At 48.5% G+C, this 14,516-nt stretch overlaps 1 protein-coding gene across 1 annotated transcript in view; it reads left to right on the top strand.

Annotated features, from left to right (window-relative positions):
• The first annotated feature begins 25 nt into the window (after positions 1-25).
• Positions 26-14,516, top strand: part of UHRF1 (ubiquitin like with PHD and ring finger domains 1) — a 65,161-nt gene continuing 50,670 nt past the window's right edge. Inside the window, exons 1-4 of the mRNA XM_090289409.1 lie at positions 26-237; positions 482-539; positions 2,158-2,244; positions 13,917-13,989. The gene's annotated coding sequence lies outside the window, so the exon portion shown is untranslated. The remainder of the gene's footprint in view (positions 238-481; positions 540-2,157; positions 2,245-13,916; positions 13,990-14,516) is intronic.

Here is a 14,516-nt window from a genome sequence, read left to right on the forward strand (position 1 = left end):
CCGGGCGCCTGGGAGTGACGGTCCGAACGACCAATGCGATCGGGGGTCGCCAGACCACGCCCCTCTCCGTCCCGGGACGTTGGAGCTACTGGTGAAGTCCGGGAAGGGCCGTATTTGGGGGTCGGGCACACGGTCTCTGAGCGGTGCCCAGTGTTGGGGGAGAGCCCCGTACGACGCCGGATCCAGCCAAGGGCACCCCAACCCCACCTAGAGACCCCACGAACTTGGCTTTGGGAGGTCGATCCTGGAGTCCCCCATTCCTCCCTTTCTCCAGTAGCCAAACCGAGGCTGTAAGAACTGGGTGTGTCAGGGACCGTGTCTCCACCGGGGGCACCAGAGTGAGGGAGCCAAACCCGACCCAGCATTATGAACAGCTTTAACCACAGCGTGAACCGATATCCAGCCCCTTCTACCCTCCCTGACCTGTATAATAGTGCCACTTAATCCTCTACCACTATGTGTTCCTTATTCTCATTTACAGGTGAGAAAACTGAGCCTCAGAGACCGCCCACCTGGGCAATGCAAGGACCAACTCCTGGGTATCTGACTCCTGTAACAACACCCCCCCCGCCCCCCAGAAAAAAGAACAACTAACGTCTATCCTCCTGGTCTATAAACCAAAGTCTCAAACTCAGATGTCCCCAGTGGTCAGCAGGAGGTAAATGGGGTGGCAGCATGCCCCCAAGACAGGGCAGAGCATTGCCTTTGGAGGCCCACCCAGGGATTCATAGAGCCACAGGAGTTCCAGCCTGTAGAAGCACTGCCCTGCCTTTTAGAAAACTACTGAACTAAATACAACTCAGTCAGGGGCCACCACTTTGCCACCTCTGCTAAATTACTCGGACATAGATTGAGGTGACACTTCTGGGACTTCCAGAAAGAACATGGAAAAAATTGGATCTGTGACTAAGTGCATTTTATTGAGAGTTTCTACATTCACACCGTGCACTAGAGATTTCTGAGGTGTTAGGAATGTTCTAGAATTCTGCTAATGCTATATGGCTGTTGCACACCAAGACACCGTATGTTCATATTTAAGTAAACAGGTGCAGCTAAGTCAGATTTGCAAATCTGAGCCCCAGAAGTGATTTCAGCAATAAACTATAACATACAGACTTCATATTTGCTTGCAGGCCATTTTTTCCTACTCATTCGTTCATTCATTCAGCAATTTTTCTTGAGCTGCTGTGCTGAGCGCTGGGGACACAGCTCTGAGTAAAACAGATTCTGGCCTCGTGGTGCTCACCACCCCGTGAGAGAGATGGACAATGAATAAATGAGTAAAATGCATAATGAGTCAGGTGGTATTAAGTGCTACTGAGAAAAGCAAAGGAGTAGGATCAGTAATATGGGAGCTCAACTTTTAATAGGATGGTCACGGAGGCCTTTCTGAGTGCTATTTGAACACAGAAGTCAGAGGAGAGGAGGGAGTCATGTAAAGATCTGGGAACAGTGTTTCCCATGAAGGGATTATCATGTGCAAAAGCCCTGAGGCTGAACCATGGCTGGTGTGTTGGAGATGCAGCCAAGACACCAATGTGGCTGGAGCAGGAGGGGGAGAGCTAGAAGAGAAGCGGTGGGGGATGCGTGGAGCTCAGGAGGTGAAGTGACTTATCCAGAGTCACACAGCTCTAAAGTTACTGGGAGATATGCATGGTAGTCTTCAGCTTCTGAGTGGCCTTCAGTGCTGGGATGTTGCCAAAATATTCTTGGTCAGGGGGATGTAACCCAATTCTGATTTGGAAAATAATGCCCTAGTGATTTTGGCCCACATCTTCTGAACAGAAGGAGAACAGTCATGCTCATCTCCTTCCCTGGTATGGGGATCAACCCCCACCCGCCAGTCCCCTGTGAGAACAGTGAAGGGCATTTGACACTGAGCATGTGCACATGTGAATGGAGGAAGGGAATGAAAGGGCAGCTGCACTGTTGCCTCCTGCTTCTGGAAGCCTTCCTGCCTACCTCCCCGGGCTAGGGTTGCCAGATAAAATACAAGATTCCCAGTTCACTTCAAATTTCAGGTCAACAATGAATACACTTCGAAAATGTATTCATTGTTGATCTGAAATTGAAATGGAGCTGGGCATCATTTTTGTTGTTGGTTTTGCTAAATCTGACAACTGTATTCCCAAACCCATTTCCCTTTCTCTGCCCCAGCCCTGTCTTCATGGAAAAACTGTCACCTCCCATCCTTGAGGGAGGCTCCTGGAAGGCAACACCTGTCCAGGAACCCCAGAGTGGGAGGTAAGAAATCGTTGCTGTTTTCTGAGCTATTTCATCACGTTACTCAGAGGACTGATTTTGATTTTTCCAACTTTCTGGATGAGGACGTTAAGGATCAGAGAGGTGATGTCACAGCCGCATCACACAGCCGGAAATTGGCAGCCAAGGGATTTGGACCCGGAATTGTCTGTCTTCAAAGTCTTTGTTTCTGAGACTTCTGCCTGCTGCCACCTTTGCCTCCTCCGCCTCCTCCTGTTCCTCCTCCTCTCCCCTCTTCCTTCTTTCCCCCGCCCCCCTTCTCTTCTTCCTACACTCCACCCCCTTTCAGAGAGAGGTCTCTGAAAACCTCTGTTCTTTTCCAGAGTGTAGTGGAGGAAGAGTTAGGTAAGCATTGTGCCACGAGGTGGCGCTGCTGGTCCCAATTTGGTCTCTGCTTGATACAGGTGTCCTCTCTGGCTGCCCTCTGACTCCTTCCCTCTGTCCATCCATCCATTTATCACAGCGGCTCTCAACCTGTGGGTCGCGACCCCTTTGGGGGTCGGACGACCCTTTCACAGGGGTCGCCTAAGACCATCGGGAAACACATATATAATTACATATTGTTTTTGTGGTTAATCACTATGCTTTAATTATGTTCAATTTGTAACAATGAAAATATATCCTGCATATCAGATATTTACATTATGATTCATAACAGTAGCAAAATTACAGTTATGAAGTAGCAACGAAAATAATTTTATGGTTGGGGGTCACCACAACGTGAGGAACTGTATTAAAGGGTTGCGGCATTAGGAAGGTTGAGAACCACTGATTTATCAAGCATCTTCTATTATTTGTGAGCCAGGCCTGGCCTGGAGGACCTAGCAATCACTGGATTTTCATCCATTTAACAATTATTAAGCACCTGCTGTGTGCCAGGCCCTTGCTGGGCAGCCCTGGGGACCCAGTCTCCACCTCCGCCTTCCTGGCACTCATAGTCCAGCAGGGAGACACACATGGGAGCAGCAGGACCACATTAAGACCTTCGTGGGCCCAGGGCACTTTTGCCATTGCAAGTCCCTCCCTCCATGAAAAAAATAGTGCAGATTATCTTTTACAACTGCACTGGTATTTTTAACTTTTTTCTCCTGATTTTCAAAGAAATTAAAATAAAACCATTTTGTATGTCCCTAAAGGTGTTGCAGGACCTGGGTCTCCTGTGTTGGATGAGTTGACCAGGTAGATAAAATAGAGAGTGATCAGGGCTGTGATGAGGTACACAGGTGTGGTAGAGCCCAGAAGAAGGGCTAAACCCAGTTGGGTTGGGGGTGGGGAGTCCTGGAAGGCTTCTAGGAAGAGGTGATGTCTAAGCTGAGGCCTGAGAGATGAATAGGGGTCAGTCAGGTGAAGGTAGTGGAGAGCTGTTTCAGTCAGAGGGAACAGAGAATGTGAAGGTACAGAGTGAGGCTGAGGGGTGGAGTTCATGAGGATAGGGGTGTCAGGGAGGAGAAATGGAGTTGGAGTTAGGTTGACAAGGGGCAGACTGACTGAGTCCTGAGGGCACTGGAGAGCACAGAACATTTTGGAGCAGGGTCAGCAAGGGCAGCTCAGCGAGATCTCATTAGCTGCCCTGTTGATAAAGAAGACCTGGAAAAGGAAAATGAGCCCACTCTTTCAGGTGAGTCTTGAAGAAAAGGTAGTACTTAGACAGGTGGAAGCGGGGTGTAGGAGGACATTCCAGGCACTGTGATGTTGATTCATTCAGGAAGTATTTATTAAGTGCCTCCTGTGTGCCCTTCTGGGGATATATGGCAGTGAACCAGGCAGAGAAAATCTCTGCCCTCTTGAGGGAGATGGACCAGATACAAAACTTCGAAGTACGCATTATATAGTCTGTTGGAAGGTGGTGTGAGCTGTGGAGAAAACTACAGCAGGAAAGAAGGATGGGGAGTCAAAGTGGTTTGCAATTTTAAATAAGGTGGACAAGGGAGACCTCATTGAGGATGTGACTTTGAACTGAGACCTACAAGAGGGGAGACCGCTGAACTACCTGTGGCTCTTTGTTCGAGGTGTGCACCAGCTAGCAGTAACAGCTGGTGCAAAGGTCCTGGAGCAGGACCATGCCTAGCTGTTGGAGGAATAGTGAGAAGGCCTGTGTGACTAGAGCAGAGTAAGCGAGGGGGAGAGAGGAAGGAGATGAGGGCAGCGAGGGGTTGGTGCAGGTTCTGCAGGACGTTGGGGAAGCGGGGAGAACTAGGGATTCTACCCAGAGGAAGGTGGGAGTGCTGGAGAACTGTGGGCAGAGGAGGGACAGGACCTGACTCGGGTTGAGGCCATGGCCCATGCCTGGGGTCCTGAGAGAGCAGCAAGCTTTTGGGAAAGCAAGGAAGAGCAGTAGCGGCGGTGGAGGGGGTAGGTGGGAGCTCGTGTCCCATGACAGGTGTACAGATGGGAGAGAGACTGAAGAAGGAGAGTAGACAGGCCATGGTTCCGAAGGTGAGATTGATGCGGGCCTCTGGCTGGAGGCCCTGGAGTGTAGGAGGAAGGGACAGAGTACCATCCCTGAGGTTGGAACCAGCAAGGAGCAAGTTTGGGGGGATGTTGGTGAGCTCACTTTTACCTCTCCCAAAGCCCCTGGACTAGGATGGCAGGCTTATCAAATAAAAATACAGGACACCCAGTTAAATGTGAATTCTAGATACATACTTGTAGCAATTGCAAAGGACATACTTATGCCAAGAAATGACTTGTTTACCTGTATATCCTGTTGGGTTTTTTTTTTTCTGGCAGCCCTAGGCCAGCCATGACAGGCCTGCCCCTGTCTTCCCCTATGCTGCAGAACCAGCTGCGACTTGATGGCCAGAAAGCAAGGTTTTGTCTCCCCTGGCCAGCTAGCCAAGGAAGCTGGGGTCTTTTAACAGGCAGGCCCTGGCGTGTCCTGTGTTCCCACATGCCCTCCAGCCCCTCTCACTCCCCAGCACCCTCATGGCGCCAGCTGTTCACTGCCTCCTGCTCCACAGTGGTTCAGTTGAGGGAGGGGAAGGGGAGATGTGTTAAGACACACTGTCCCCTGGGCCGGCCCCTTCCAGGCCAGGTAGGTCCCACTGGGCACCTACAGCCCCAGAATGCCAGGACAGGGGTCCAGGCTACAGGAAGGCCTCCACATGGCTTTTGGTTACCCCCTCCCCACTCCCATCTGCCTTCCCTGGCCCTTGTGGCCCATCCAGCTGAGAGGCAGACCTCTGAGGCCCCCTGGCCTTTATGTGAAGTTTTGCAGGCAGAGCAGGCAGACTTCCTTGTCAGAAGGTACTGGAAGGACGAAGGCCTAGGGGCAGCTTACCAGGAACTAGATCCCTGCAGGCTACAGCCACCGCCCCCACACTGAATGGCCTTGTCTAGGGTGGCCAGGATCCTCGGCTTAGGACACGGCCTTCCGAGTGCCAGCTGCCGGGATGTGCCAGTCACGTTGGCAGGGAAAGAACATGCAGTTCTTGGCTCTCCTGGCTGCTCCTTTGTTCCCCCAGCAGAGATGGGGGGCTGTTGTCCTGGCAACCAGACCTCCCCTCCCCACCAACCAGTCAGTCCCTTGAGGTGAAGATTGGAGGTACCTCGGATCTGGGAGTTCTAGCCAGAGAGGGTCCTCTGTAACCCAGGGTGGCAAAGGAGGCCCCTCCCATAGCTAGTCCTGTGTGCTGCTCAGACCATGAGGGAGGCCAGGTCGCCCCCTTGAGATTGGAATGCTGGAGATGAGGGACAGGGCACTGGGGGGGAGGACATTCCCAAGGGGACAGGCTTTGTGATGGCAGCTGCTGGCCCCTGCTGTTCTGTGTCCTGTAAGTTGGAGGCTGCAGCTGGCGCTGGTAGCTTTGGGTGGGGGATTGGAGGGTGGGATGTGTTATTTTGGGGGTGGAGGTAAAGGAGCATGAGAAGTGCCTCCTGGGACAGGAAGTGGGGCGGCCCTAGCTGTGTTCTCTGGTTGGCCCACCTGGTCCTGTGGGTACTGCAGGCCACCACACAGGAAGTGTTCCCAACGCCCGCCTGTGTGGTGCCCTGAACCTGGGGCCTGAAGGGGAGGCAGGCAGCAGGGAGGGTGCATGGGCCACTATTGCCAGTCAGAATCTTCCAGAATACTCCAGCTGTGGTAAGAAGAGTGTCTGTGAAGTGACTGCTTTGACTGAAAAATTTATAGACATTGTCTCATTTAATCTCATATCTTCAGGAGGGAGAGGCTATTGATGAATCCAAATTTTACAAGTGGGAAAACAGGCTCAGAAACAGAAGTGACATGCCCAAGGTCACACAGCAAGTAAACAGAGCTGAGATTCTCATTAGCGTTTTCTCCCAGATACACTAATTCAACACAGGCTCCCAACCCTGTGATGTGAACAGGGGTTCCCAGCCAAGTGATCCTTGGTATCCTTGGGGTGTCTGAAGATGTTTTTTGTTGTCCTGACTGGGGGGTGCTCCTGTCATCAAGTGGGTAGGGACTGAAGATGCTGCTCAGCACCCCCACATTGCCCAAGATGGCCCCACCCAGGGAACAATGCAGCCCCAGATGTCCTTGCAGAGGTGAAAAATCACAACAATAATAATAGTTATTTTTATTGAATATTAACTCCATGTTACAGATAAGAAAACTGAGGTTCAAGAAAGCCTGTGTTTTGGACTCCTGATACCCATTTCCCGTGGCTGCTTCCATAATGCTTTTTGAGCTTTACAGAAAGGGGAACTGAGGTCCAGAGTGGAGATCAAAATGAAGACTCAAACCTACAACACCAGCACAGGCCCCTCTGCCCTGTTGTAGAAGCTCCCTTTTCACACATCAAGACTGCAATGGTGCCCTGGCTGATGTGGCTCAGTGGATTGAGCGCCAGACTGCTAACCAAAGGGTAGCCGGTTCAATTCCAGTCAGGGCACATGCCTGGGTTGTGGGGCCAGGTCCCCAGTAGGGGGTGTGTGAGAGGTAACCACACATTAATGTTTCTCTCTCTCTTCTCTCTCCCTTCCCCTCTCTCTGTAAGTAAGTAAGTAAATAACTAAAATTTTTTTAAAAAGAAAAAAGACTGCAGTGGCTGTGCAATCTCAGACCCTCCTGGGTCCCCATCCCGGCTTGGGACTGATGCCGAGGGACCCTGGCCAGCGATGTCACCTGCCTCAGTTCTGCATCTTTGTAACAGGTCCCTTCCTTTTTAGCTGAAGCATAGTAATAGGCTCTGTGGTTCATAGGAGGTACACACAGTGCTTAGGGGATTGCATCCTGGCTGTAAGGACTTGAGCAAATCACTGCACTTCTGTGAGCCTTAGTTGCCCCATCTGTAAAATGGGAGTAATGATCGTTGTCCCTAAATCAGAAATGATGGAGAGGATTAAATGAGGCAATACATATTAGCACAGTGCCTAGGACACAGCAAGCACCATATAACAGTTGGATATTATTAAAAAATTTAAAAACCTTATCTTAACCTTTTTTTTAAAGTTTTAAATTTATTTTTAGAGAGGGGAAGGGAGGCAGAAAGAGGGAGAAAAACATCGGTGTTCAAGAGATACATCAGTTGGTTGTCATTGCCTCTCGCATGCCCCCAACTGGGGACCTGGCCTGCAGCCCAGACATGTGCCCTGACTGAAAATCAAACTGGTGACCTTTCAGTTCACAGGGCAGCACTCAATTCACTGAGCCACACCAGCCAGGGCCTCTTAACCATTTTAAGTGTACTACTCAGTGGCAGGCACTAAGTACATTCACATTGTGTAGTCACCAGCACCATCCATCTCCAGAACTTTTCTCTTTTCCCAAACTAAAACTCTGTTCCCGTTAAACACTAATTCCCCATTCTCCTCCTCCAGCCCCTGCCTCCACTATTTACTTTCTGTCTCTGGATTTGACTCCTCTAGGGATCTCCTGTGAGTGGGATCATGCAGCATTTGTGATCTCGGTTATTTTGCATCTGAGTTGTTTAACTGAGTGTAATGTCCTCGAGGTTCATCCAAGTTGCAACATGGGTCATAATTTCCTTCCTTTGTAAAGATAAGTGATATTCCATCGTCTGGATTGGCCACATTGTGTGTATCTGTTCATCTGTCAATGGACACTATGTTCTGGACTAGGGTAATGACAATGGAAAATTCAAGAATCTAGAAGGATTTTTGAAGGTGGGTCCAGTAGGATATGCCAAGAAATTGGTTGAGGAATGTAATTAAAAAAAAAGAAAAATAAATCCACACATTTTTTTAAAAAGTGGAGGTTAATTGTCTTCCCCACGCTTGTGGGCTGAACTTAGTGAATTGTATCTCACCAACAAAATATGGTAGAAGTGATTGTGTTAGTCACTTTTGAGACTTCTAAGACCAGGTCATAAAAGGCATCGTGGCCTCTTTTCTCTCTGTCTTGGATCTCTTCCTCCAGGGGTAGCCAGATGCCATGTTGGGAGGACACCCAAGAAGCCCACATCACAAGGAACTGAGGCCCCCCACCAACAGCCATGTGAGGGAGCTCTTTTGGAAGCAGGCTCCTGCAGTCCCAGTCAAGCCTGTAATCACAAATCCATTTTGAAAAGCTCTCTCTGGCTGCTGTGTTGAGAAGACTGTAGGGGAAAGGAGTGAAAGCGGGGCCACCTGGGAGTGGCTACTTGAATGGTCCAGGCACACACTGATGGTGGCCTGAATTCAGGTGGTGGCAGGGAGATGGAGGGAAGTAGAAGGGTTTAATAATTACTTAGGAAGGAACACAAACAGGACTTGGGAGAATGAAAGGTCAGTGATAACCCTTAGGTGGGGCCTTCATTACAATGGAGAGCTGAGGGCTGAGGGAAAAACAGCCCTCATGGGGGAACATGGGGTGACAGGTTTAGCTGTGGCTACATTGAGTCCATGTCCCTAAAGTGTCCAAGGGCTTCTATAAATGTAGCTATATGAGAGTAGATTAGAGAGGATCTCAACTGGGGGTGATTCTGCCCAACCAGGGGACACTTGGTTGTCACAACTGGCGTGGGGTGGGGATTGCTATGGCATTTTGTGGGTAAAAGCAGGAGATAGTAGTCAGGATCATACAATGTACAGGACTGTCCCCCATAAAAAGAATTGTCTGACCCCAGTCCTAGGGTAGACCAATGGCTGGAATAAGCAAACCTCAGTTTCAGTAGAGTATTTTTATTCAATCAAGTTTTATTTCTTGTGTATGTGACCATGAAATGCAGATCGAGTTCCCTGGCCATCTCTCTTTCAGTCCTCTCCAAGCAGCTGGCAGAAAGAACCAGCCATCTGTGGAGAGTTTTTAAGGATCTGACTGGAAATGTTGTATCACTTCCTCTTACATCCATTGGCCAAGTCGGTCACATGACTTAATCTAACTGAAAGGGATGCTGGGAAATGCAGTCCAGCCATGTGCCCAGGTGGTAACAGTTTAATGAACATCTTACCTGTCCGTGCCACAGTATTATTATTGTCTTAATTATTTCTGTTATTATTCAGACCTAGCAGCTTCCTGAACATATTTTTACTCCCATGTTCTTTCTTAACTGTTCCATCCACAGGGTCAGTGGAGTGATTTTCAAGCCTATTTTCGCAAATCCTCACTTGATCCCATCAACAAAGTAAAACATTCCAAGCATTTCTTAATAAGACATAGGGTCCAGCCCAGTGCCCTTGACTTAGCATTTCCAGAGTTCAAAATGTTGAGCAAACAATGGGATATGGGTCTGTGGAAATGAACCTTGAAGCTCATCCCTATTTCAGGACCTAAAACAGGAAGGGGGAATGCTCTGCCTGGGATGGCTGGAAGGCTTCCTGAAAGAGGAGGCATTGATACTGTGGCTAGAAGAAAGCAGAAGCCAAAAATCCAAAATCTAAGATGTGGAAGAATGAGAAGGGTGTGGCATCAGGAAAGGCAAGGGGAGAGAATGTTTGAGAAAAAAGGAAATGGTCAGCTCTAAGGAATGCTGGAGAGAGATTAGAAAGATAGGGGTGGGGGTGGGGTGGGGTGGTGTAGGGAAAGCTCTTTACAGAATAATTCAGGTAGCAGATATAGAAGGAATCTATAGGATTAGGAAAATCATTGTTTTGCAACCACATTGAGGTAAGTGATTCAAGCAAGGGGCACCAGTAGAGGCAAAACCCACTGGGTAAAAGGTTGTAAGGGACAAGGTGGTCACAGTCTTGATTATTAATTGTAAAGGTGTAAAGGAACCTGTAATGAGGAGATCTGGTTGACACCACTGGATCCAAGCGATCAAGGTTCACATTACTAGTCAGGGGACAAGGCAGCATCATGTGCCTCCTGGTACCATGCACTGAAGGGGACACAGTATCACTTCTGAAATGTCAGCCTGACTAATCAGGAGGAAACATCAGATTGTGGGAGATTCCACCAGACAACTGGCCCAGACCCTTGAACAATGACAGTTGTGAAACACAGAAACAAGGCAAGGGGAATGTTCTAGATGAAAAAGGAGACAAGAGACATCACAAAAAAAAGTAATGTGTGATCCCCATTGGAGCCTGGATTGCTCTCCACCTCCTTGCCACTCTTCACCTCCCCAGATCCTAACCATAAAAGATATATTTGGCGAGAATATAAAATGATGAAAATGCAAAATAATGCAGCAAACAATATAGCAGTTCCTTAAAAAAATTAAATATAGAATTACCATGTAATCCAGCTTTTCACTCTGGGTATATACACAAAAGAATTAAAAGCAGGGTCTTGAAAATATTTATTTGTACATCTGTGTTCATAGCAACATTATTTACAGGAGACAGAAGATGGAAACAAATGTCTATCAATGGATGAATGGATAAACACAATGTGGCCCCATCTACAAACTGGAATGTTATTCAGCCTTAAGAAAGAAGGAAATTCTGTTTCATGCCACAACATGGATGAAACTTGGGGACATCATGCTCAGTGAAAGAAGCCAGACACAAAAGGACAGATGCTGTGTGATCCCACTCACATGAGGTTGCTAGAGGAGTCAGATCCATAGAGACAGAAGGTAGATGGTGGGAGCCAGGGCCTAGGGAAGGAGAATGGGGAGTTGGTGTCTAATGGGGGCAGAGTGTCAGTTTGGGAAGACGAGAAAGCTCTGGAGATGGATGATGAAGACGGTTGCACAACAATGTGAATGTATTTAATGCCACTGAACAGTGCACTTAAAAATGGTTAGGATGGTGCCCTGGCTGGTGTGGCTCAATGGATTGAGTGCCGGTTTGTGAACCAAGGGGTTGCTGGTTTGATTTCCGATTCAGAATACATGCCTGGGTTGTGGGCCAGGTGCCCTGGCTAGGGGCACGTGAGAGGCAACCACACATTGATGTTTCTCTCCCTCTCTCCCTTCCCCTCTCTCTAAAAATAAAAAATAAATTTAAAAAAATGGTTAGGATGGTAAATTTTGTTACATATTTTATGAAATAATAAAGATATGTGGGACAGTGGAAAATTGGAATATGGAGCATATGTAGGAGAGAGTTCTGTCAGCTCTGTGTAAAGCCCTGAGATTGGTAATGATACTGTAGTTTTCTAGGAGAAGCTTCTGATTCTTAGCATATGGGGTGGAGCACAAAGCATAGAGATGAAGTGTTGTGATGCTGCAGCTTTCTTCAAAGCAGGTTGGGAGAGACAGGAAGAGGAGAACAAAAATGGTCAAAATCAACCATTGGAGAATTGAGTGGGAAGATCTGTGTCTATTATATCACTCTTTCAACTCTTTTTCATAGGATTGGAATTTTTCCAAATAGAAAGCCCAAGACAATAAAAGAAGACAAGGACAGTGAGGTGACAAGGTCCTTCAAACCCTGGAGGTGAATACTATTGTTCTCTCCACTTTACAGAAGGAAAAACTGAAGCCCAGAGAGGAGAAATCCCTTGACCTGAAGCAGAAGTAAGTAGGGATATTACAGTGAGATGAAGCAACCCAGAATGAATCTGAGGCCTTCTCTTTGTTCAAAAGTGCCCCCTCCAGCCTGACAACACCCCACATGTGAGGGGCATTTGCCAGCTGATGTATGATCTGCTTCTGGCATGCCTCAAGTGCTGTTTCCCACCACCCAAGATGAGCGGAGTCCTGAGCACTGTTATGCCGTTGACCCTTGAACAATGCAATTTGAGATTTTAGGGTCCACTTATATGCAGATTTTTTTCAGCTGACCCACACAGTCCAAACCCATGTTGTTCAAGGGGCAATTGTATTTCATTCAAGAAACACTTGGGGCTGGGGCAACTGTATTTCATTCTACACACACTTGGGGTCTTGGGTGTGGCTGGGGCCCTGAGAAGGACTCCTCCCACCTTAATTTCGCCCAGGTATGGAGCAGACCTATATACAGGCCTTTGCAGTGCAAGTAGTGAAGACTAGATGCAGGAAGGGAACTGGGCATTGGCTCTGCAGCTTTGAAGAACACAGCCCTTCTGGACCCAGTTCTTGGGATGTGGGGATGGCCCAGGCTTGGCCTCTGAAGCCTTGAGGATGCTCAGCCTGGGGCTGAGGAACATTAGGGCAAGCAAGACCATCCCCATGTCTCCCCTCCCCCCCCCCAAAAGCTTTCTTTGTGAGTTTCTGGGAAGTGGGGCAGCCAGATGATGCCACCCCAGGAGTGGATCCTTTTGTCCTCTGCAAAGGGAAGATCTCATACCCAAGACAGCAGGGCTACATCCCCACCCTAGCCCAGCAGTAACCCCTCCATGGAGCCAGGACCCCCACTCCAACTGGCTCTTTTGGAGATGCCCTAAAATGTGGTTTTAAGTGAGGGGATCTCTCACTCGGCCCCCCAAAAGTTAAAAATGAGTAATTAAATCCATGCATCCTATTCACTCTACCTCCCCTCACCAAAAAAAATTTCATTTAAAACTGGCTCAGCTCTGGCTGGGTAGCTCAGTTGGTTATAGCATCATCTCAGTACACCAGGATTATGGGTTTGATCCCCAGTCAGGGCACATACAAGAATCAACTAATGAATGCATAAATGAGTGGAATAACAAATCGATGTTTCTCTCTTCCCCTTCTGCTCTCTAAACTCAATAAAAATTAAAAAAAATTGAAAGTGTCTAAGCTGGAACTACCCACCTCCTCTTCTCTAATCTTCCAGGATGCCAAGGCTGGGGGGTGGGGGCAGTGTTGCTACCATTCAAGGGTACATGCCTCCTGCCTGAGTCATGGGTAAGGCAGCCTGTGGTTGCCTGGAGAAATATTTTAGAATCATTAGCCCAAGAGAACGCACTCTCGTCCATTCCTCCATTCTTGACCATGCAGGGCCTTGTGGGCCGAGGCGAGTACTGTGAGAACCTGATGGAGATTTTTTAACAGCCCTCACCCAAGGGTATGTTTTATTAATTTTAGAGGGAGAGGAAGGGAGAGAGGGAAAAGCATTGATGTGAGAAATATCGATCGGTTGCCTCCCGCACGTGCACCAACTGGGAATTGAATTTGCAGCCTTTTGATGTACAGGATGACGCTCAACCAAGTGAGCCATCCGGCCAGGGCTGAGGGAGGTTTTAAGTCAAGTGGTGAAGTGGCCTGATTTGTGTGGAGAGTCTTCTAGTTGCTTGGGGAATAAGATTGCCAGATAAAATTCAGGCTGCCCATTAAACTGGAATATCAGATAAACAATGAGATTTTAAAAGCATACCTATATCCCTAAACTTTTGTGGGCTGTACTTATGCTAGAAATGTTTATTGTCCCTTTGAAGTTAAATTTAAGTGGGCATCCTGTATTTTTATTTGCAGGGAGGGGGACAAGGTCAAGATCCAGGAGACCAAGGTACAGCTGACTGCCCTGGTCCAGATGGATGGAAGCAAGGTAGAAGCAGAGCAGGGGAGAGAAATGGGAGGATTCTGGGTAGATTTAGGAGAAAGAGCCCCTACATCTTGCCAATGGATTGGACAATAGCAGATATGTATGCCTTTTGCTGGGAGGACTTTGGCTTTTATCCTGAGTGAGGCTCGGGGAGCCCTGGAGCCCCAGGAGGTCTGTGAATGGAGGAGGTTGCTGGAGCTGATCTGGGTAAGAGGCCTACAGATGCAGCCCTGGAATTCAACCACCAGCCCTTGTGAATTGCTCCAGCCCAGGGTCTCCTCTGCCTCAGCACTGCTGACATTTGAGTGTGGGTCAGTTTCTGGGTTGGGGCCTTCTTGGACACTAGGTGGTGTTGAGCAGTATCCCTGAGCCTCAACCACTTGGTTCCAGGAGCACACCTTCCCCCAAGGTATCACTCAGTGTCCCCTGGAGGACAGAACCACTCCTGGTTGAGGACCCCTGGTCTGGGCACTGAAAGACCCCAGCAAGAAGATGAGTCTGGATGCCCAAACGGCTGGAGCTTGGCAGGG

This window comes from Furipterus horrens, unplaced genomic scaffold, assembly GCF_987537825.1.
Source record: "Furipterus horrens unplaced genomic scaffold, mFurHor1.1.pri manual_scaffold_10, whole genome shotgun sequence".
Lineage (NCBI taxonomy): Eukaryota > Metazoa > Chordata > Mammalia > Chiroptera > Furipteridae > Furipterus > Furipterus horrens.